This window comes from Notamacropus eugenii, chromosome 1 (assembly GCF_028372415.1).
Source record: "Notamacropus eugenii isolate mMacEug1 chromosome 1, mMacEug1.pri_v2, whole genome shotgun sequence".
NCBI classification, from domain to species: Eukaryota; Metazoa; Chordata; class Mammalia; order Diprotodontia; family Macropodidae; genus Notamacropus; species Notamacropus eugenii.
Genome location: NC_092872.1, coordinates 425,231,789 through 425,253,834, shown reverse-complemented (window position 1 = coordinate 425,253,834; position 22,046 = coordinate 425,231,789). Strand labels below are relative to the sequence as shown.

The 22,046-nt window shown below is 38.0% G+C and overlaps 1 long non-coding RNA gene across 1 annotated transcript; it reads right to left on the bottom strand.

Moving 5' to 3' along the window:
• Nucleotides 1–5,185: 5,185 nt before the first annotated feature.
• On the bottom strand, nt 5,186–21,496 carry LOC140526398 (uncharacterized). Its single transcript, XR_011974354.1, has 3 exons — nt 21,397–21,496; nt 7,424–7,538; nt 5,186–5,767 (listed from the first exon to the last, which is right to left on the bottom strand). It is a non-coding gene; the product is annotated as an uncharacterized lncRNA (long non-coding RNA).
• Between the last annotated feature and the right edge of the window lie 550 nt (nt 21,497–22,046).

Genomic DNA, 22,046 nt, shown 5'->3' with positions numbered 1-22,046 from the left:
AAGTAGGTGGCTGAAAGGTCTTAAGAGGGGTACTGACAAAATATTCTGAGAGTTCAAAGGGAAGAAAAAAATGCTTTTACTTCTGGGTATGATTTGCAAGGGGAAAAAAGGGAGGCTCAGGAAAGCTTAACTTTCTTACGTAACTCACTCCTGCGCATCCAACCTGCCTGTACGTATACCAAAATTGCAAGCATAGGATCATGAAATGGCAAGGACTTTGGAAGTCCCCTTTGTCCAACTTCTTCACTTTATAGAAAAAGAAACTGAAGCCTAGAGGATGGAGTGACTCAGATTGTAGGGACAAGATAGGAATTCAGATCCTCTGGCTCCAAACTCAGTGGTGTGGTTTGTTTGTGTTTTTGCTTTCCCAATGCATGACAGTAATGGCAACTTCTAACCATGTCTTCAAATGTGAATTGGCCACAGTACAGCTGTCTCAACTTCTGTGACCTTTATAAGTCACAGCATATGATGGTATTTCCTATGTAGACTTTTGTCTACATCTACATTTATACCTACATCTACATCTGTCCATCTAACTAGGTCTGAAATGTGAAGAAACAGGAACAAAACTTTCCACTAAGTTGACCTAACTACAGTTTATTGATAGTAATGTGTGCATGGGTATATACACACATATATGTATGTATGCATGTATGTATGTATACATTTTGATCCAGATCTGTGTCTTGCATGTTGGGCCACTTCTAGTTTGGGAACTCCCTTCAACAAAGCAGATCAGTAAATCTTTTTTAACTTACAATGTTGGGGGTGGGACTTGGCGGGGAAAGAGATCTAATAAGTTAAATGACTTAGCCATGCTCACAAACTAATATATGTCAGAGGGAGGTCTTCTCCATTCCAAAGCTGCCTAGTTTATATTCTACTTAATGCAGCTTCCCACTGATGGCATAAAACTGATTTAGTGAATATACTCACTCATAGAAGAAGGATATAAGATCTGTAAACCCTGTCTCACTGCCATCTTGCATTTCCACTTTGCTCTAATTAAAGAAAATGAAGCTACATGCATAATTGCAGCCCAAACAAATGGCTCTATCCAGCCAACAGACTAATTCTGGGAAGACCCACAGATGTGAGGGGCTATGGGGTTTTATCCTGAGAGTAACAAAAGAAGATAGAATCTCTTAATAATACACTAATCCAGGCCAAGCAACTCTTTATTGTTGGTGTTCAGTCATTTCAGTTGTGTCCAACTCTGTTACCCCTATTTAGAGTTTTCTTGGCAAAGATACTTGGAACGGCTTGCCATTTTCTTCTCCAGCTCATTTTACAAATGAGGAAACTGAGGCCAATAGGATTAAGTGACTTGCCCAGAATCACATAGCTTAGTAAGTATCTGAGGCCAGATTTTAAGTCTTCATGACTGCATCACCTAGCTGCCCCACGTATCTCTTTAACACCTAGGAATACATACACTAATCAGAAATAACTAAGGAAGGGATAAACAGAGGAATATATAGAATTCTCTTGAAGTCTTACTTCAAGTTACTTCTGTCTATACTTCCTCTATACACTGGAAGAAGAGAGTAGCTACAATTCATTTCTTCCTTTGGGGCATAAATGAATTAGAATAGGACGGTTGGATGAATGGTTGTTATTGAGTGTCTGGCTATGAATGGAGAGATGGGAAAGGTAGGGGGTTTCATTGAAGGACATATGGAGAGGAAAACTGGTACCAGTGAGATGTGAGTGTATCCAACCCAAGTAGGGTCCAGAATGTGCAAACATGGTGATCACTGCTTCTTTCATATGAAACTAGGAGAGGAAAAAAATAAGTAAGAAAACAACTGACAGGAAAAAAAAAATCAACAGAAAGAGAGGCAACTGGGACCAAAGAGGGAAATTAAGAAGAGACCAAGAAAATGAAAAGCAAACATTCAGCAGATGATGGATTGAAAGTCAGACAACATAGGTTCAAATTCTAGCTTGGTCACTTGCTTCCTAAGTGACTTCAGACAAGTGACTTTCTCTTTCTCCACCTCAGTTTCTTTTTCTTTAAAATGAACGACCTGGACTAGATTCTTTTTCATGCAATAGCCAGAAGAGGCTTTAAAAACAATTTCAAAACTTTATTTAAAATAAGTCTTCAATACCTAACTGTCCCAGCAAAATGCTTCCAATGTAATCACATCTGATTTCATATATTCTTTGCTGTCTTCTCTCTGGATACTACCCAGGTTTCCCTGGCAGGAATCATTTTATTCTTGGCTCATAAAGACAGTCCTGAAAAGCAATTTTGTTTTGGCTTAGAATGAACTAGCTTGTACCGATAACAAATATTTTGAAAATATTTCTCTAGAGAGAAGGCTCCCAGCCATCTCTCTTAGGTGTTAGTACTCTTTTCGAAGTAGTCATCTGTTCTAGATGACCCCAGAAGTGTTTCCCAGCAATTGTAATCAGGAGGTTTTGTATTTGTGGCAAAAGGCAAGAGAAGCTAGGCTTGGGAAGAGTTTGCCTGGGGTGGGATTGCTAGAGGGAGGAAGCACTCCTTGAAACACCATGGGGTTTCTATGCTTCCTAAAAGACTGGCCATTACTAGGCAGGGATGGGGAGGCAGGCCGGGAAGTGCTGGGTGAAAAGGAAGTTCTCAGTGATGTTAGTACCCATTCTTGATGTCCTAGGAACAAAACTCTAGTCATTCCTGCCTAGTTTTACCTCAGTTACTCAGTCAACTGCCCCAGTGCTACCTGTTACGCAAGTGGGTCCCCAACTGAAGAAAGTCTACAAGAATTATCCCTAGAACAAGGAGTTGGGAATATGTTATTGAAGGCAACAAGGCACTGGACCTTCTGCCCTTTTTACCCCACTCAGGGAACCTGAGTTCTCCCCTGAGGAGACCCATTTGTACAGAAAGAGAATAGAAAACAAACTTTTCTTTTAAAAATAAATAAATAAATACTTCAAAATCTATTTCTGGGGTTGAAAACAAGCCATTAAAAAACTTCCCAGGCTTCAATGCCAAGCCCCCAAATTACTAATAACAGACATACTGGCTCTGAGAAACCCATAACTGGCAAATGTTCATTGGGATCTTGTCAGTGGTAATAACCCTTGGCCTTTCATTGAAGGATTTCAAAGCACTCCACAGACATTGTTTGAATCTCACAAAATCCTGGATCCCTGAAAGGGTAATTAGGATGATATTCAAGCAGACAGTTTACACAAGGGTTAAATGAGCATGGGGGTTGAATGTCTTGCTACTTCAAGTTGAAAGGAAAAGCCACAAATAGGCTCTAAAGGAACAACCCTTGTTACTTGGATCGTGAGCACCACTCTGTTCTGGGAGTCTCTGCTGGTCCCAGAGATGCCTTCCAGGTAGGGCAGGCTAACTTCTGGAAGCAACAGAGGCTTTCTTCTCTGTGTGTGTATGACTACGGGACTGGGACTAAGCCTGTGGCTATGATGAGAAATATGTTTCGGGAATAAATTAACCAGGAGACAAGATGTATGTGTTTGTGTGTGTGTACATATATGCATATGAATGTACGCAATATGTATGTGTACATGTGCGTGTATGTGTACATATCTGTGTATATGTACATGTGTGCATGTGTGTATGTATGTGTGCATTATGTATGTTTATGTGTATATGTAATTGTATATATACACATATATCTAGATACACATGTATGTATGCATGTGAGTATATGCATGTATATACACATATACATATACACACAGATGGTAGATAGATAGATAGACACTGTAATCCTGCTAAGCACCTATCCTATATATCTGTTACAATAATTCCATTCATTCATTGATCCATGTATCCAGTCAATCAATCAACACTTAATGCCTATTATAATAGCAAGAACAGTAATAGCAGCTCACATTTCTATAGTCAGTCCTTTAGAGTTTACAAAATATTTTCCTTGTATGTGTGGGGTAGGCTGCCATTCTTATAATCCTTTCCCACTTCAACAGAGGAGGAATATAAGATCTGAGGAGCCCAGGAGCCTAGCCAAAGATCATGAAGCTAGTAAACATCAGAGCTGGGATGTTTATCCCATGCCTCCTGATTCTAAGTCTGGTGTTCTTGAATATAGTAGAAACTCAGTAAAGCTGAGGAAGAGAAGTATAATCAGTGGATCTTAGAGTTGGCCAGCTTTCTGAAGTCATCTAAATCTACCCCCAATGCCATTGAGAAATCCCCTCAACAATATCCCTGACAGTGCACCTCAACTTGACTTGAACCCTGCCAATGAAATGAAGTTTCACTAGTTTTGAGACAGGCTGTTTTATTGTTGGATAGTTCAAGTTGCTATATTGAACTAAAGTCTCATAATTTTCCCTGTAATTTTCCCCACATCTGTTCTAGTTCTATCCTCTGAAGCTACAAAGACAAGCTATCCATTTCCCTTCCCCAGGACAGCCTTTCATGCTTTTATTTATTTACTCATTTTTAGTATTTTGAAAAATTCTTTGTAGGATGGATTTTCTTTGAAAAAAATTGCATTTGGTTTTTACATCATTTCATTCCAAATATATCTTCTCCTACCCAAAGAGTCATCCTTTTTAACAAAGAATTTTTTAAAAAGAGAACAAAAGCCACTCAGTTAAAGCAATCAACATAAGCCTTATAATAAATACAGTGTTCCCCACCCATACTCCCTTTCCTCTTCAATGAAGGAAGGAAGGTACTTTTTTCCTCCTCTTTTCTTCAGGGATAAGCTTAGTAAAGATAATTACGTGGCAATCAATTTTGCTTTGTTGTTTCTAGTTGTAGCTATTGTATATGCTATTTCCTTGTTCTGCTTACCTCCCTTTGCATCAGTCCATCTAAATATTCCCATGTCTATGTCACTATTATTTATCATTTCTTATGGCTCAGTAACATCTTATTACATTTGTGTACAATGATGTGTATTGTCATTCTATAGTCAATGGATATCTACTTTGTTTCCAGTTTTTTGCTGCTATGGAAAAATTTTTGCTGCTTTCTATAAATAGTTTGATATATATGGGATTTTTTTTTAACTTCCTTAGGGTTTTTATCTAGCAGCAGAAAATCCGAGTCAAGGGGTATGGGCATTTTAATGACTTTCTTAGCATGATTCCAAGTTGTTTTCCAGGATGATCAGATTATGTCATAGATGTGCCAACAATATTTTAGTGTATTTGTCTTGAATGACTAAATGGAAAACACACAACAACAACAACATTTTTAAAGTGCTTACTATATGTCAAGCTTTGTGACAAAAGTTGGAGATATGAGTGGGAAAATATGACTGGTGTTATTCTTAAGTATCTGACGTTCTAGTTGGGCTGAAATCTTAACATATCAACACATGTAAGAGAGTTCAGCTTCAGGACAGATGTAAAAGCTCAGATGTTCTAAAGACAATGCTGTGAGACTGATGGGAAGATCCAGAAGACCTTAGGACAAAAAGACAAAGAAGATGATAAAACCTAGGAGACTTCAGTCTTGCTAGAAGGCTTATATATGGTGACTTCCTGTTCATTCATGTAACAGAAGTTGTGTCCTCTTGATAGGGCAAGTGTTCTGGAGTGGTGGCCCTACTAAATACCATGAGGTAGATGGTATTAGACCTGAGGGTATGAGTGAAATGGGGATTTTTGGTTTCCCTCCTGCAGAGTTGAGGATGGGAGCATCAGTGTCCAGTCAGGAGAGGGTAAAATGAAAGGAGTACAGGAAGGAGGACAAGGCAGAGGAGCACCCTCCCCTTGCCCTCAGTTTTCTTCACATGGATCTCCAGGAATTAGATGGCTTCTGGGTGGCCTGGAAGCAGAAAGTGGGGGAGAAATGGGTCACCTGCTGTTCTTTCACAACCTCCTCAAACATTGACTATTCTCATCTTCTGTAATCTTTTTTCAGTTTGCAGGGTAAAAGGTAAAACCTCAGAATTGTTTTGATTATCAATTCCCTTATTAGTAATTACTACTTTCATATGGTTGTTAATAGTTATCAATTCTTTGGAGAACTGCTTGTTCATATCTTTTGACTCCTTATCCATTGGGGAATCATTCTGTCCTTCACTCTTTAAAGGAAGTAATCATGGCCCCTCCAAAGTTTTCTCCAGACTAAATATCTCTCAATCCCTTCATTGCTGTCTTATATAACATGGTTTCCGGGCCCTTCAAATTCCTAGTCACCCTCCTCTGAACCTCCTCCAGCTTAGCAATGTTCCTCTTAAAATGTGGCATTTGGGACTAAACACAACATTCTCAATGTGGTTGGACCTGGAGAAAACATGAGGGAAATATCAGCATCCTTCATCTGGATGGCAGACTTCTAGCAGTGCAACCAAGCAGTTTTTAGTTGCCACTTTCTTCCTACTCTTGGCTCATGTTGTATTTTCAATCAAATGAACCTTCAAGGTTTTCCTTCATGGAAGGGTTGTTCAACCAGATGCCTTCATCCTGTCTTTGTGTAATTCATATTTTTCTCCTCAATTCAGGGCTTTACATTTTTTTCCCTCTTACCTTGCACCTTGCTTGTTTCAGTCCACCTATCAAGTTCTTTTTAAATACTGCTTCTGTCATCCAATAAATTAGTTATCCCTCCTAGCTTTACGTCCTTAGCAAATTTGAGAAGACATATTTCTGCCCTCAAGGGGAAACAAGGCAGATTCACATGAAAAGTTAACTAATAATACAAGGCAGTCTATGATTAAGTGTTAAATGAATAATGAATGGTACAGAAAATATGCGAAAGCAGAAGGAAGGAAATTCTCCTATGGGCCAGGTGGTTGGAAGAGATTTCATGGAAGAGCTGGGACCTGAGGTAGGTCTGGCAGTACAGGGATGTTATAGAAGTTGGAAAGAAGAGAGGGGAGTTGTGGGTGGGAATAGTAGCATAAATAAAAGTCTCAGAGGGGGAAAAGTGTAAGGCAGGTCTACACCAGCCTCAGTGAACTGTCCTTGTTTAGTGGGAAAAGTGTTGGATTTGGAGACAAAGGATCAAGTTCTACCCCTAACATTTACTACCCATTTGACCTTGGCTAAATCATTAAACCTCTCTGGGCCTCAATCTCTTCAATTGCAAAATGAGAGATATTGGACTAGATGATATTACACGTCACATCTAACTCTCAATCTCTGATCCTTGAAGCAGTCAGTCCTTAATAAAATTGAAGATTCATGATGGAGTATAGTATGAGATGATGTTGGAAAAGTCACTTGGTCCACATTGTAAATTGAATGTCAGTTTTTTAAAAACAATTTTGAGGCAAGTTTCTAACCAGTTTACATAATAAGATCATAGACATTTAGGCATACCTACTAGGGAGGGATTGAGATACGGTGGAAAGAGTGCTGGCTTTGGAGTCCAAGAAACTAGGTGCAAAGCCCATTTCTGCTTGCTTATGTGACTTAGAATAAATCATTTAACCTCTCTTGGCCTCAGTTTCCTAATATGTAACATGACAGGGCTTACCTAGATGATCTCTAGGAGACGTCTCTCAGCTCTAAATCCTATCATCTCTCTGAGGAGAACCAAACTCTTCATAGAGCTGCCTTGATGGGACGACTCCTAGCCATTTGTTTCTTCTCTGGATCATGGAACAAAGAAAATGAAACAGCAGAAATGAGTTCCAGAGTTCTATAATTCAACTCCCTCAATTCACAGATGTGGAAATAGAGGCCCACAAGGAAAAAGGGACTTTTGTAAACTCATGTAGCTAGCAAATATCAGATCCAAAACTTGGATCAGGGTATTTTTAGCCAATGCCTAGGGTTCTTTCTAAAATCATACTTTGTTCTTAAGGGCTGGTTTCATTTCTCTGAGTTCAGGCCTCAGAAAGACTCTAGAATTAGTGATCCTAGTTCTCTTTGCTAGTATCTTTTGTGTTAACTTCTTCATATGTGTCACTTGCTTCATATTACTACAAAGAAAACTGAAATTTTTGCTACATAAAATGAAGCTCTTACACAAACAAAAATAATGCATCTTGCATGAGAAGGGAAAATGTCAACTAAGAAAAAATTGCCTTAAAAGTATAATTTACAAGATATTTATTTAGAAAACTGACACAAATGCAAAGGACCAAGAGTTATTCCATAAGATAATGATTATAAAAATAATACTAATTGACCACATTTATATAGCACTTACTATGTCCAAGATATTATATATTATCTCATTTTATCCTGACAACAATCATGAGACCTAGGCAAAATTATTATCTCCTTGCAGATGAGGAAAATGAGGCAATCAAAGATTAAGCAACTTTTCCCCAGGTTCACACAGCTAAGAATAAGAAGAACATAAATATTTATATAGCACTTTAAGGTTTGTGAAACATTTTATACTATCTCATTGCTATTATTAAATATGTGGTCAAAGGATATGAACAAGTAATTCTCAAAAGAAGAATTGCAAACTATAAACAATCATATAAAATGCCCCAAACTCAAATTAAAATAGCTCTAAGATTTCATAATGTGCCCAGCAAAATTGCAAAAATGAGGAAAGTCAGAATGAGTTAATGTTTGAGGAAGCTATGGGAAGCCAGGTACGTTAGTATACACTGTTGGCGGAACTAGTCCAACCATTCTGGAAAACAATGTAGATTGTAAGAAGAGCCATTAGATTTTTCACACTTGTCGATCCATATATCCGACAGAAGTCAAAGACAGAAAGCCCACAAATACAACAAAATATCCATGAGAACATTTCTAATAGTAGCCAAAAACAAAAAATGAAAGAAAGAAAGAGAAAGCAATCAAAATGGGTGCCCACCATTGGGGAATGGTTAAAGAAGTTGTAGTAAATAAATGTAATGGATTACTATTGAACAATATGAGTATTCATATTGTTCAGAGATATTCAGGAAGATATCACATCCTATTATTCCCTCAAGCTAACATTCTACATCTCTCTTTTTCTTAGTCAAATTCCTTTAAAGTACGATGTACATTCATTGGCACCACTTCTTCTTCTCTCATTCTTCTCACTCTTTGCAATCAGGCTTGTAACCTCATTAATCAATGGAAACTTTTTTTTCTCCAATCTTGCCAATGATGTCAATATTGCCAAACATAATGGTCTTTTATTGGTTCCCATACTCCTGATCTGTTTCTGGATTATTTAATGCTATGAACTACCCTCTTCTTGATTCCTCTTTTCTCTGGGTTTTCATGACTCAACTTTCTCCTAATTCTTCTGCTACCTATCTGACTTCACTTTTACTGATTTTTCTTCCCTATCATAATTGTGGTCATATCTCAAGATTCTATCCTAGGTCCTTTATTTCTTGTCTCTCTATTTTCTCCTGATTGGGACTTCATTAGTTCCCATGAGTTTAATGATCACCTTTATGAAGATAACTCACACATCTATATAATTCTCCCATGAACTCCAGCATGTCCATCTACTGGTCATGTCAAACTAGATGTCACATAGACATCTCAAACTCAATATGTCTAAAACAGAAATTGTCATCTTTTCCCCAAACCTACTGTTTTTCCATTCTTCCAGGTTCATAACCTCAGGGGTATTCTTGACTCACATATTTCTATTCAGTTTCTAAGTCTTCCCATTTCTACCTTCAAAACATCCAATATGACCCTCTTATCTCACACAGCTACCTCTCTGATCAAGCCCCATATCACAACTCACCTAACCTATTATAATGGCCTTCCAAACCATCTCTTTGTCATTCTAATTAACCTTCTACACAGTTGCCAGTGTTTTTTCCTCTACTCATGAGTCTCAATTGCCTTTAAAATCAAATATAAACTTTTCTGTTTGTATTTAAAAATCCATCACAAGGTCCATTCTCTCTTTCCATTCTCATTATACATTGAGCACTTTCTCTGCACTCCTGCAGTCCTAGCAAAGTGTCCGTCTCTCTGTTCCTCACATATCTCTTTTCTCTTTGTTTTTGCATGATTTGTACTCTGTGCCTCAAATGCACTTGTTCCTAACCTCCACCTCATAAATTCCCATAATCCCTTTAAGATACGGTACCAATACATCTTTTAATGAATTCTTTCCAGATTTCCCCTCTAATGGTACTCTCTGTTCCCAACTACCTTGTATCATTTTGAAAAGCACATATTTTCTACTCCTATAGAATATAAGCATTTCAAGGGCAAAGACTGCTTCATTTTTGTTTTTGTGTTATCCAGTGTCTAGTATACAGTAGGCACTTAATAAATACTCACTGATGGATTGACTGTGCAGACACAAGAAATAATTACTAGGATAATATAAACAAAAAGAACTCTGGAAATGAAGTCAAAGAGTGAGTGCCTGTAATGACACATTGTGATCCCAGAGAGATGAAGAAACACATCCCATCTTTTAATGGAGAGGTTTGGGGAGAAGGTAGTGGTGTCTACAGATTTGGAATGGTTCATATATTATCAGATACAGTTATTATGATGTATTGGTTTTGCTTAACTTTTTCATTACAAAGTGGAGGTAAGTATGACTATTTGTGTTTTCTGAAATCATTGAAGGGATGTGAAAGCAAAAGTTGTGAATGACACATTTAAAAAGCAAGCAAAGAAAGAATGGACATTAGGACTATAATCACAAAATTACATGACTGTAGATTTTCAAACTAGAAGAAAACAGCAATTACTTGGTGCACCACCACACCATCATTTTATAAATGAGAAAACTGGTCACAGTTTTGGTCACATAGCTATCTAGCAAGTGGCAAAGATATGAATCATACATAGAGGAAAGAGCATTAATTCTAGAGTCAGAAAATTAGGGTTCAAATCCTGCCTCTGATATTTTTAATACCTATTTGACCTTGGACAAGTATCTTACTCTCTCTGGGTCTCAGTTTCCCCAACAGTAAAATAGGGATGAAAATAGCTCATATTTATATAGCACTTTGAGGTTTTCAAAGTACTATGCAAAGTTTTTTTTCTCACTTTATCCTCACAAACAGCCTTGTGAGATAGATACAATTACTATTTCCATTTTACAGATGAGGGAACTGAGGCAGGCAAAAGTTAAATGACTTTTCCATGGTCACACAGCTAGCAAATATCTAAGTCCGAATTTGAATTTGAGTCTTTTTGACTCCAACTCTAGTTCTCTATTGAGAAGAATGACAGCGAGTAGTGAATTCCCTGAATGCAGGTTGCTCTTCTTTTTGGAGAAAAAAAAGTCAAAAAAATTATATTCAACACAAAATTACAGTAACTAGCAAAGGACTCAGAAGCAACAAAGAAGGCACAGGGCCATTGAATTTGGGTGTTGGAAGGAACTTTGGAACCAAAGAAATCCCCACTGTAATATAATAGACAAATAGCCACGGAGGTTCTGTCTCAAGACATTCAATGAAAAGGAACCAACTACCTATTAAATCAACCTCTTCCATTTTGGGATGATCTTTATTGTTAGGAAGTTTTGTTTTGTTTTTTTTATCCCCTGATATTGAGGCTAAATTTACCTCTCTACAAATTTCACTCCATAATAATAGCTAACGTTTATATAAACCATAGGCAACATAAGCATTAGGTATTTGAGGCTTGCAAAGCTCTTCATATAGATTATCTTATTTGATCTCCACCACAACATTGTGCTATCAATATCCCTCATTTTCCAGAGAGAAAACTGAGAGGGGTCAAGTAATTTCTCCAGGATCATGTAGATAGTGAGTGCTGGAGATCAGATTTGAACTTAGGTTCCTTAATAGGGGTCATGGAGAGTTGGACACAACTAAAATGACTGACTGTACAACATCAAAGTTTGCAACTGACACAGAAGGGGGATGATTTAGGGGAGCTCACAATCTCTCAGTGTCTGATTCCACATCTGCACAGTGGATATGATAATATTGCATGAGCTAGTTTATAGGGCTGTCATGGTGAAACACATGATAGACTTCTCATTGTGCATTTGTGAGATGCAAAAATATGTGTCTCGTTCTTCATCTTGAATCCATGACTTCTTAGGACCTGGGTAGCAAGTTTTACAGGAATACTGGTTAATCGCTGAAGACCTTAAGTCTTTCAAAGTCATTTTTCTTTCTTTTATTATAAAATGTTTTTGTCATTGCCTAGAGTATTCTGGTTCTTTTGACTTCATATTGCATTAAACTCCTCTAAGTCTCCCTAGGTTTCTCTCAAGCTCCCCCTTTCATCCTGTCTTACTGTGCAATAGTATTACATTACGTTCATGAACAATAGTTTTGTTCAGATCCTCATCAACTGATGGGCATCCATTTAGTTTACAGTTCTCTACTATTCCAAAAAGTGAGCTAAAAGTATTTTTGTACAAATGACTCCTTTTTCTTTTTCTTTGATGTCCTTGTGGGGTGGGCTGAGGTGGGAGGAATAAACAGGGCTACTCTGAAAGTAGCTGATTCTGATTGTTAACTTTTCAGTAGGAGCATTTACCTTCCAAATCTGCAAATGTTACAAATTGGGGGGATTAGTTTTTGAGAATCGTCTGGACTTTTTAAAAGGTGGTGGAGAAAAACATTAATAATGTAGTTTAAAGTTAAGAGGGTGTCCTGCTCTGGACAGCCATTGTTAAATATTTGCCAGCACATCCCTGGTTATAGGTCTGCTAGTAGTATCACTACATCAAAGGATATACACAGTTTAGTAATTTGGGGGGCATAATTCCTGACTGAACAAGTTAACAAATTGATTCAACTCTGTTGTCACACACTTACAAGCTGTATGATACTGGGCAAGTCAGTTAACCCTGTTTGTCTCAATTTCCTCTTCTGTAAAATGGGCTGGAGAAGAAAATGGCGAACCACTCTAGTATCTTTGTCAAAAAAAAACTCCAAATAGGATCACTGAGAGTTGAACACAGCTGAAATGACTGAATAACAGATGGAATTGAGATACAGAGAGTTTGAAATGAAGGAGGTAAAAATCCCCTTATATCTTATCCTTGTCAGAATATATCTGGAATTTTGTATTCCATTCTGCATGCCCCATTTTGAAAGGATAGTAATGATGTGGAACCAATCCAGAAGAGAATGAGTAGGATTATAATGGAAGCAGTCACCATGATTAGAAGGATCTATTGAAGGAACTGGAGATATTTGGCATGTGGAAGAAAACATTTAGGGAATCTAGGATACATTTATTCAAATACTGGAAGTGCTGTCATGAAAAAAAAAAAAAGGGCGGGTGGGATTTGGTTTTTTCATTGGACCTTAGAAAGCAGAAGTACTAACTACTCATGGAGGTTTCAGAGAAGTAAATTTAGACTTGATACAAAACCCTCTTAACAACTGAGGTTGTTGAAAAGGGGAATAGATTTTTCACATGGTCTACATGATGCAGAGAAATTTCATTAAAATATTCATTGGACTAGATGTCAATTGACTTTCTTTCCATATATGAAATCCCGTGTTTATGTGAGAATCCTGACCATTAGGATCCAGGTGAAAATCAAGGTCACCACAAAACAATTCCTGTTTTTCACCTCACATCACAAGGTCATAGAATGATCTGGCTGAAAGGAAGCTGAGGACATAGAATGCAGAACACCAGAGCTGGAACATTCTTACAGAACATTAATACAGAATGTTTGAACTGGAAAGAATATTGGAATTAATTTAGTCCAATCCCCTTATTTACATACAAGAATACTAAAACCCAGGAAAGGAAAGTTACTTGTTCAAGGTCATATAACTAGTAAAATAGCTGAACCGGAATGCCTCTTCTTAGATACAGGTCATCTTTAAAAAGAGAGGACATGGGCACATAGATTATTTCATTACATTTGCAAACGTTCAGAACCGTTTCTACCACCTACTACAAGGAACCACACTAAAAACAAAAACAAAACGAAACAAAATGGAGACTATCAGAAAAGAGGGAGTTGTCACCATGCCATTGAGTGCAATTTAATTCAGTTCAGAAAATATTTATAAAATGACTGCTATGAGCAAGGAATTGTGTGTGGTCTATAGTGGAGATACAAAGATTAAGGAAAAAAAGTCCTGCCCTGAAGGAGCTTACACGTTAATAATTGGGTTAAAGTCACAGACCTTTTGACTCACTGTTGAGAAAAGGCTCATTAGGGGTAAAGGGCTGGGTGGAGGGAACACTTCAGGGGTGCCCAGGAAATCTAGTTATAGGATGACTCCAGGGTTTAATTGCTTTATTTCCCGCAGTCCCTGAAAAGAGACTTCTACCAGCACCTCTAAAAGGCTGAAGAAAGATGAAGAAAGGCTACAGTTTTAGGAATGTGACCAGCATTTCTGCATAAAATTCATGATAACAACCCTATGGCTCATCAAAGATGCTCTGTCAGAGGCCTATTTTTCTGGGGCCTCAGTGTGTGATCCCCAAAGCCAGCTCGTACAGTAATTACAAAGGGCCCCACCACTGAGATGTCTCAGGTTACACAAAGACAATAATTATGTCCATAAAATGCACGTTCTAGGGGACGTTTTAACATAGGAACAAGAATGTGAGAATCAAGAGACAAGTTCTGTGTTCCCTTTAAAGGGGGACAATAGAGATAAGAAACAGGCAGCCTGGCGAGGAAGATGGGAAAAATAACTTGAAGGAGAATGAATAGACACAGGGTAATTACCACTCAGACATGACACAGGCTAAGAGGATTTTGCCTTTAAGAAAACAAGAAATACAAACAGCAGGGTGAAATGAAAAGTACTGTGAACTAAGCAGAGAGTGAGTTCTGCCAAGCACCTGACCTATACTCATCTGAGACCTCCATCTCACGCTGCTCTCCAGACATGGGCAGCTAGGTAGACAAAAAATAAGGTACTGTGCCTGGAGTCAGGAATACCTAAGTTCAAATCTGGGCTCAGATGCTTACTAGCTGTGTGACCCAGTGCAAATCATTAACCCCATTTGCCTCAGTTTCCTCATTATAAAATGAGCTGAAGAAGGAAATGGCAAACCACTCCAGTATCTTTGCCAAGAAAAACCACAAAAAGCAGTCATGAAGAATCAGACATAAATAAAACAACTGAACATAAAACAATTAAGCCTCCACAGATCCCTTCTCCAATGGCTTTCTGTGGCATGGTGGAAATTTGGGTTCTCAAAGTCTATGCCAGTAGAGTTTAAGCTCAGGTGGGTTTTCATCTACCTGTCTGCCTATCTATCTGTCTATCTATCTATCTATCTATCTATCTATCTATCTATCTATCTGCCTATCTATCTATTTTTATCAAGTTGGGAAGGGTCCAAACATGATGGATTAAGGGACTAAGTATAACAGGAATCAAAAGACTTGGGGTTCAAATCTCAGCTCTTCTGTCTACTACCTGTGTGACTTTGGGCAGTGATTTAATTTCTTTCAGTCTCAGTTTCCTCAACTGTAAAAAAAGGAATTGGACAAGATGATCTCTACATTGGTGTTTTAAGTTACCTTCTAGCTTGCAATGCTACATTCAATGCTCTAAGGCGGCTGCTGAGTAGAAAGGTTCATACCTTTTAGGCTGCACACTATTGTAAGTGATGGATTCTTAGCTTATGGCAACCCATGAAATATAGAAAAGTACCAAACACCCCTCTATCTTGTGTAATGTGCTTCCACTTCCACAGCAATGTTGGTGGAGTGGTACAAATGAGGGTGGAAAGCAACAAGAATAAAACAGTGATGTAGAAGAAGGAGTACTCTATTTAGATCAAGAGGACTTGGGTTCAAATCCCAGCTCTGCCACTTAATAACTATTAGAACCTCCCTGGGCCTCAGTTTACTCATCTGCCAAATGATGGAGTTGAATCAGATGTCCTCTAAAGTTCTGGGGGCTTGAAGGCTATGGACCTGTAATCTTTATCCCATGGCAAAAAGCACTAACTAAATGTAGATGTAAAATGGTCCACATCACTTACGTTAAATGTAGATGTAAAATGGCCCATGTCAATAGTTTCTTCTCACAATAAATGAAGCCCGAAGGCAAAGGGGAATTCCAACTTCCTCTACTCTGCTTTTCCTTATTTCACACCATTCAGACGCATTCCCTTACTATACCTCTACTCCATTCTATGAAGATTCAGACTTTTCCTTTGTCAAAGCAAACTCTTCTATATGTACCCTTGATCCCATCCCTTCCTATCTTCTCCAAAAGACTGTCCCTTCTATTATTCCCCACTCTCTAAATGTCAATGTCCCCCATCTACTGGCTCTTTCATTTCTGCTTACAAATGTGTCCATGTCTCCCTTACTCTAAAAAGACGAGACAAAAACAAAAGCCTTCACCTCATCTATTGTCCTGTTGCTCTCTCCTCCTCGTCTTAGCTAGGCTTCTTGAGAAAGCCCCTTTTATACTTGATGTTTCCACTCCCTCTCCTCTCATATTAAACCTTCTGTGATTTGTTTCTGAATTCATCATTCAACTAAAATTGCACTCATTGAGATTATCAGAGATCTCTTAAATGGCAACTCAAACGTCACTTCCAACACTCACCTTCTGGGCCTCTCTGGTCCATCGTTGATGATCCTCCCCTCCTGGATTCTCTCTTCTCCATAGGTTGTTATGTCACTGATCTTCCCTGGTTCTCCTACTATCTGTCTTGCCACCCCTCCTTCTCCTTTGTTGGGTCTTCATTCATATCATGCTTACCAATTCATGGTGTTGTCTAGTCCTCTGACATGGACTCTTTTCTTTTCCCTTTAGGCTATCTTATGCGGGTTCTTGTCATCAGCTTGCATGGGCTCAGTTTCCATCTCTATGTGGATCCAGGATAAATATGCCTAGCCCTAACCTCTTTCCTGAACTCTTCCCACATCATCATTTACCATCTAGATATTGCAAACTGAATATTGTTGTTGTTCACTCATTTTCAGTCATGCTTATCTTTGTTTCCAACTCCACCCCATTTGGGTTTTTTTTTTTTTAGCTACGATACTGGAGTGGTTTACCATTTCATTCTACCTCTCATTTTAGAGATGAGGAAACTGAGGAAAACAAATTTAAGCAAGTTGGTCAGGGTGACATAACCAGTAAGTGTCTAAGACTGGATTTGAACTCAGGTCTCCCTTTCTCCAGACCTAGTGCTCTATCCACTATACCACTTAGCTGCCCAGGAGAGTGAGCAGGCATCTCAAATATAACATGTCAAAAACAGAACTCATAATCTTTATCTCTAAACTCTCCACTCTTCACTACTTTCCTGTTACTGTTGAGGGTATCACTGCTCTTCTAATCACCCAGACTCTTCACCTCAGTGTCACCCTCAACTTCTCATTCTAATTCACCACTCATACACAATGTATTGCTAAATCTTCTCTCCTTTCACAGCACATCTCCATCACATATCCTCTCCTCTCCACTCACACAGCCATTACTCTAGTTCAGATCCTCAATTGAAATAACCTTTAAATTGATCTACCTACCTCAAGACTCTCCCTACCCTTTCTATTCTCTACTCAACTGTCAGAATAATTTTCCCAAGTGAATTTCCTAAAGATGATCATGTCATCTTCCTACTTAATGAATTCCAATATCTCCCTGTTACCTCCAGGATCAAATAAAGTGCTCTTCATGGACTGGCCCCTTCCTGTATCTCGAGCATTAATCTCAGTTCCCCTATGCACACTGTGATGCAGCTATACTGACCTATTTGCTCTTCCTCACATCAGATGCTCATACGTGCCTTTGTGCTATTTTTCTCTCACATCTGGAATTCTCTCCCTTCTTTTGCTTCTGGTTTCCCTGGATTCCTTCAAGACTAAGCTCAAATCTTACATTCCACAAAAGGTCTATCCTTCCCCACCTCAGTGTCTTCCGCTCTGAGATTTCCTCCCATCTATTCTCTATGTATCTTAAATATCTGTGGTTATTTAAATGTTGTCCCCCTCCTTAGAAAGGACAGGGACTGCTCTTATCTTTCTTCATATTCTTAGTATGTAGTATAGTGTCTGGTCAAAAACCAAAACCAAAACCCTGTTCTGATTGATTTGATTGATTGAATTTATGTTTCTATCCTTCCACATCAAGTATTCACTAACTGTGTGTCCTTAGAAAATTGCTTAACCTTTCTGAACCTCATTTTCCCAATGTGTAAAGTGGAAACTAAGACCAAATACGAGCATTTTGAAAATCTTGAAGTGTCATATAACAGGCAGGTATATTATCCTGAGTTATGTCACCATATTAATCTTCTTTTATATTTAATGTTCATCATCTTCTTTGGTGCCTAAGATGTTTGCTTTTTGTAATTGAATTAAAATATTGGGATGTAAACTCATCCTCTTTAGGGTCATCAAAAACATCTTTGAGACAACTCTACTAGCAGACAGTATGACATGATCAATGTGTACTTTATCCTGTTCACAAATAGTTTTAATTTCTTCCTCTAGGTCTCTATATTTTGGGAGCTTTCCATTCTAATAGACTGGGAGGTTATGGGTAATTATTATGTTGATGTTTATTTAAAGCATTGTTCCAATGGGTCAATGTTATACTCAGATGATTGTGACTGATAGTTTTTTGTCTGTAATGATGTTCTACTGCCAGTGTAGTCATTCTTTTCATTCTCCAGGATATTTTGGAGTTTTTGCTTGTAGCACAAGGATTTGTTTGTTAATTTATGAAGGATAGTAAGCTTCTGGTGGGTCATTCAAGTTATATCGTCTAATCATTCAGTAGGTGCTGATTTTTTGCAACCTATCATAAAATGATTCACAATTTCTCCCATTTGCTTTTAAGTGTGCTTTCACTAATAAGTTAGATTCCTTAACAATGTCCTTTCCACAATTTCTGGTATCAGCGATTTTGTCTTTTATTGCTATCATAATCTCTACTTTTAGTAAAAATTCCACACAATAGTCACTTGCTCTCTCAAGGAGGGGAAAATAATGGACAATGCAGTTGTCCCACCCAAAAAATAAAACCACACTCATCATAGAGTATCAATAACTGACACATGTCTATGTTTTATCTTTTATAATTTTTATGAGACTGAGGTTATCCTTGATGAAACATGAGAAGGAAAGAGGCAGACTTTCACAAGTGATTTTCCACAACTGAAGACATTTTTATACTCCAACAATAGAAAATTAGGAAAAAAACCACAAGATTCTTCTACGTTACTCATTTTTGGTATTAAAAAAAAGATTTTACACAATAAACAAAATGCGCTTTTAAAAGATCTCCAACTAATGTCAGTAACAATTCCCTCATTCATATGTTTAATCCATCAATTTGGTGCTGTTGTTCAGTTTAGTCATTTCTGACTCTGTGACCCACTTGGACCATACTGTTCATGGGGTTTTCTTGACAAAGATACTAGAGTGGTTTGCATTTCCTTCTCCAGTAGATTAAGGCAAACAGAGGTTAAGTGACTTTTCCAGGGTCACATATCTAGTAAGTGTCTGAGACCAGATTTGAACTTGGATCTTCCTGAAATATCAATCAATAGCACTTATTAACTGACTTTTATTTGACAGGTAACTTGTGTTAAAGTTTGGGAATAGGAAGGCAAAAATGAAACAATTCTTTTTTCAAAGGAATTTACCAGAGAAATATTCTGTTAAATGAACCCAATATTATTGACATCAGGTGAAGCCCATGGAATGGGAAGTCACTAGCCCAAGGTCACACAGTTAGTAAGCAGGCAGCAGATTTGAACAGACATTCCCTGACTTCAGAATCAATATTCTTTCCTTTCATCAGATTATTTACCTTTCTGCTATCATGGACCCTGTTGGCAATCCACTGAAATCTGTAGAAATTTGAAGAAATCTCTTCTACAGAATATTATTTGTTTATTTGTTTTTTCTGACCCCCAAGATTACCATAGACCCTTTCTTGGAATAATTTTTCCCCATAATTGAAGGAAATGCCAAAATTTAGTTAGAGGCTAGCAAAAATAAAGACATGTTGTTGTGGTTGTTTTTCATTTTTTATATCCATGTTTATGCACCCCCTGAATCTACCCATGGACCCACTGGGGGTGCATGGACCTCAGATTAAGAACTCTTACTGTATGCTTTTTCCTTTTCTTTATGTTTCAACAAGAAAAACAAAGGAGCCAAAAGCAGACAGGTATCAAAAAGGCAAATCATGTAGTCAAACAGAAATGGCTGGGTACAGGAGAGAAGCTACAGATTCCTGAGGGATAAGTGAATTAACTTGAAAAAGCTCATTGTGAGACTCCATCATAGGCAGGACAAGGGATTTTTTCATTGTTTTAGCTGAGGTCTCACCCCGCCCTCCAGCCTCATAATTCCTCATATAGTGCTGGGCACAGAGAAAGTCTTCCAGAAATACTTATTAAATTGCATTAGGCAACAGCCCTGGTTGCTGCTCTGTTAGGAATGGCCTTAAGGGGCTATTTTCAAATGTGATATTTGTAAAAAGGCACTATCACAGAGCCTTGAACATAATAAGTGCTCTATAAATGCTCATTCTCATCCCCCTTCCCTTAATACTTGGCCCCCAAACTTTGCTAAAAGAGAGAAGGGTTGATGGTGTACAACCATATACCACAGTAGCATGCTTTCTTCTGCTATCCTGTGAGTCTGGCCTTAGGGATTCAAATCAAGTATCAGATATACTATGGCAAAAAGCAAAAAACAAAACAAAACCAAGAAATCAGAGACCTGGCAAATGTAACCAGAGGGTCATAGTGGACTCCAAGTAAAATGACTCAGACCCATAGTCACATTATTATTAAAAAAACAAATAAATATGATACTTAGAATTGTGAGCAGAAGCATGAGGTGTCAAAGACAAGGCTCTCCCTTCCCTTAGAGTCAGCAGTGGACATAACATGGTGTCCAGTTTGGCCCTCTTTGTTTAGAAGGCGATTGGGAGAGAATAAGTAATAAAAATATTAAAATGACAGAAAAAGAGATTTCAGGGGGGAAAAGTAAAGAAGTGTTTAACTTGAAGAAGCAAAGGCTAGTTGTAGGAATGGACAAGATAACAACTGATTTAAGTACATGACTTTCTCTTCATTCCCACAAATTAAAAAATAAATGGATTCAAACTTTAATTCCAGAATTTACTCCCAGAAGAGTTTTATGGAATCTCATTCTTTGTAAGATCTTTCAAATGAGATGGCCTTAGGTGTAGACCTGCTCAAGGCAGGGATCTGGACTGTGTAACCTGCCAATCTGGAATCTAGTTCTAAGATTCTCCATTCTGGAATGGAGAAATCATTTCTCTTTGCTCTGTCTCCCAGATTCCCTAAGCTACAAAACAAGACCACACAGAGCCGGGGACATGGAAAGGCTCTGCAGGAATTAAAGCACAAGTGAAATGTGAGCTCTTTGGTTTGTTGTGAGGATCAAATGAAGTCATATTTGTAAAAGAGCATAGCCCAGTTCCTGGTACATAGCAGGCAGTATAAAAATGTGTATTCCCTTCTCCCTTCCCCAGTGTGATGATATGAAGGCTATTCAGAGGTTCTCTGTCTTGGTTCTGCCCCTTATCCAAGTCCTAGAACACCAAGTGTGGATGGTAGAGACTCAAGAAATAACTATTGACTCACCGAACGACTGGTTGACCACAGTTCCGAGACATCCTCCAAAGTGTTGGAAGAAGCACATTACAACTGGTGACCTGCAGTCAGAGAAGAGTTGAAAATGCACACACCAAATTCTTGTATTCTCTTTGTAAGCTAGCTCCAGGTCTTTCCATTATGATTTCCATTATGATGTAAGAAGAGATGTGATCCAAAGTGTCCTAGAGTTAGAACTGGAAAATAAAACAACTGATTTTAAATCCAGGGGCTGCTATTTACTTGTTATGTGAACTTATGCCAAGTCACTTTGCTGTGAAACTTTTTTCTTTGCTCTGAAAGTATTCGGGATTGTCTACTAGATACTAGTATATACTAGATACATTATCTCTAAGAACCTTTACCTTTCTTAAGTCTACATTTCTGTGAAATTTCATTTCATTTTAAGGTCCATACTGTTATATTTCATTTATAACATTAATATTTTATTCAGCCAGAATATAAGAAGATCTTGAGACAACAGATCTTTCAAGCATCCAAGGCTCCCAGGTACAGGGACACAAAATTAGCATCCTACCAGTGGCTCCTGAACAGTAAGAAGTGAAATCCTTCCTTATGGATATGAATGACTTTTCTGACTGACTAAAGTCAAAGATATGGTAAGCTTTGTTCACCTTCCT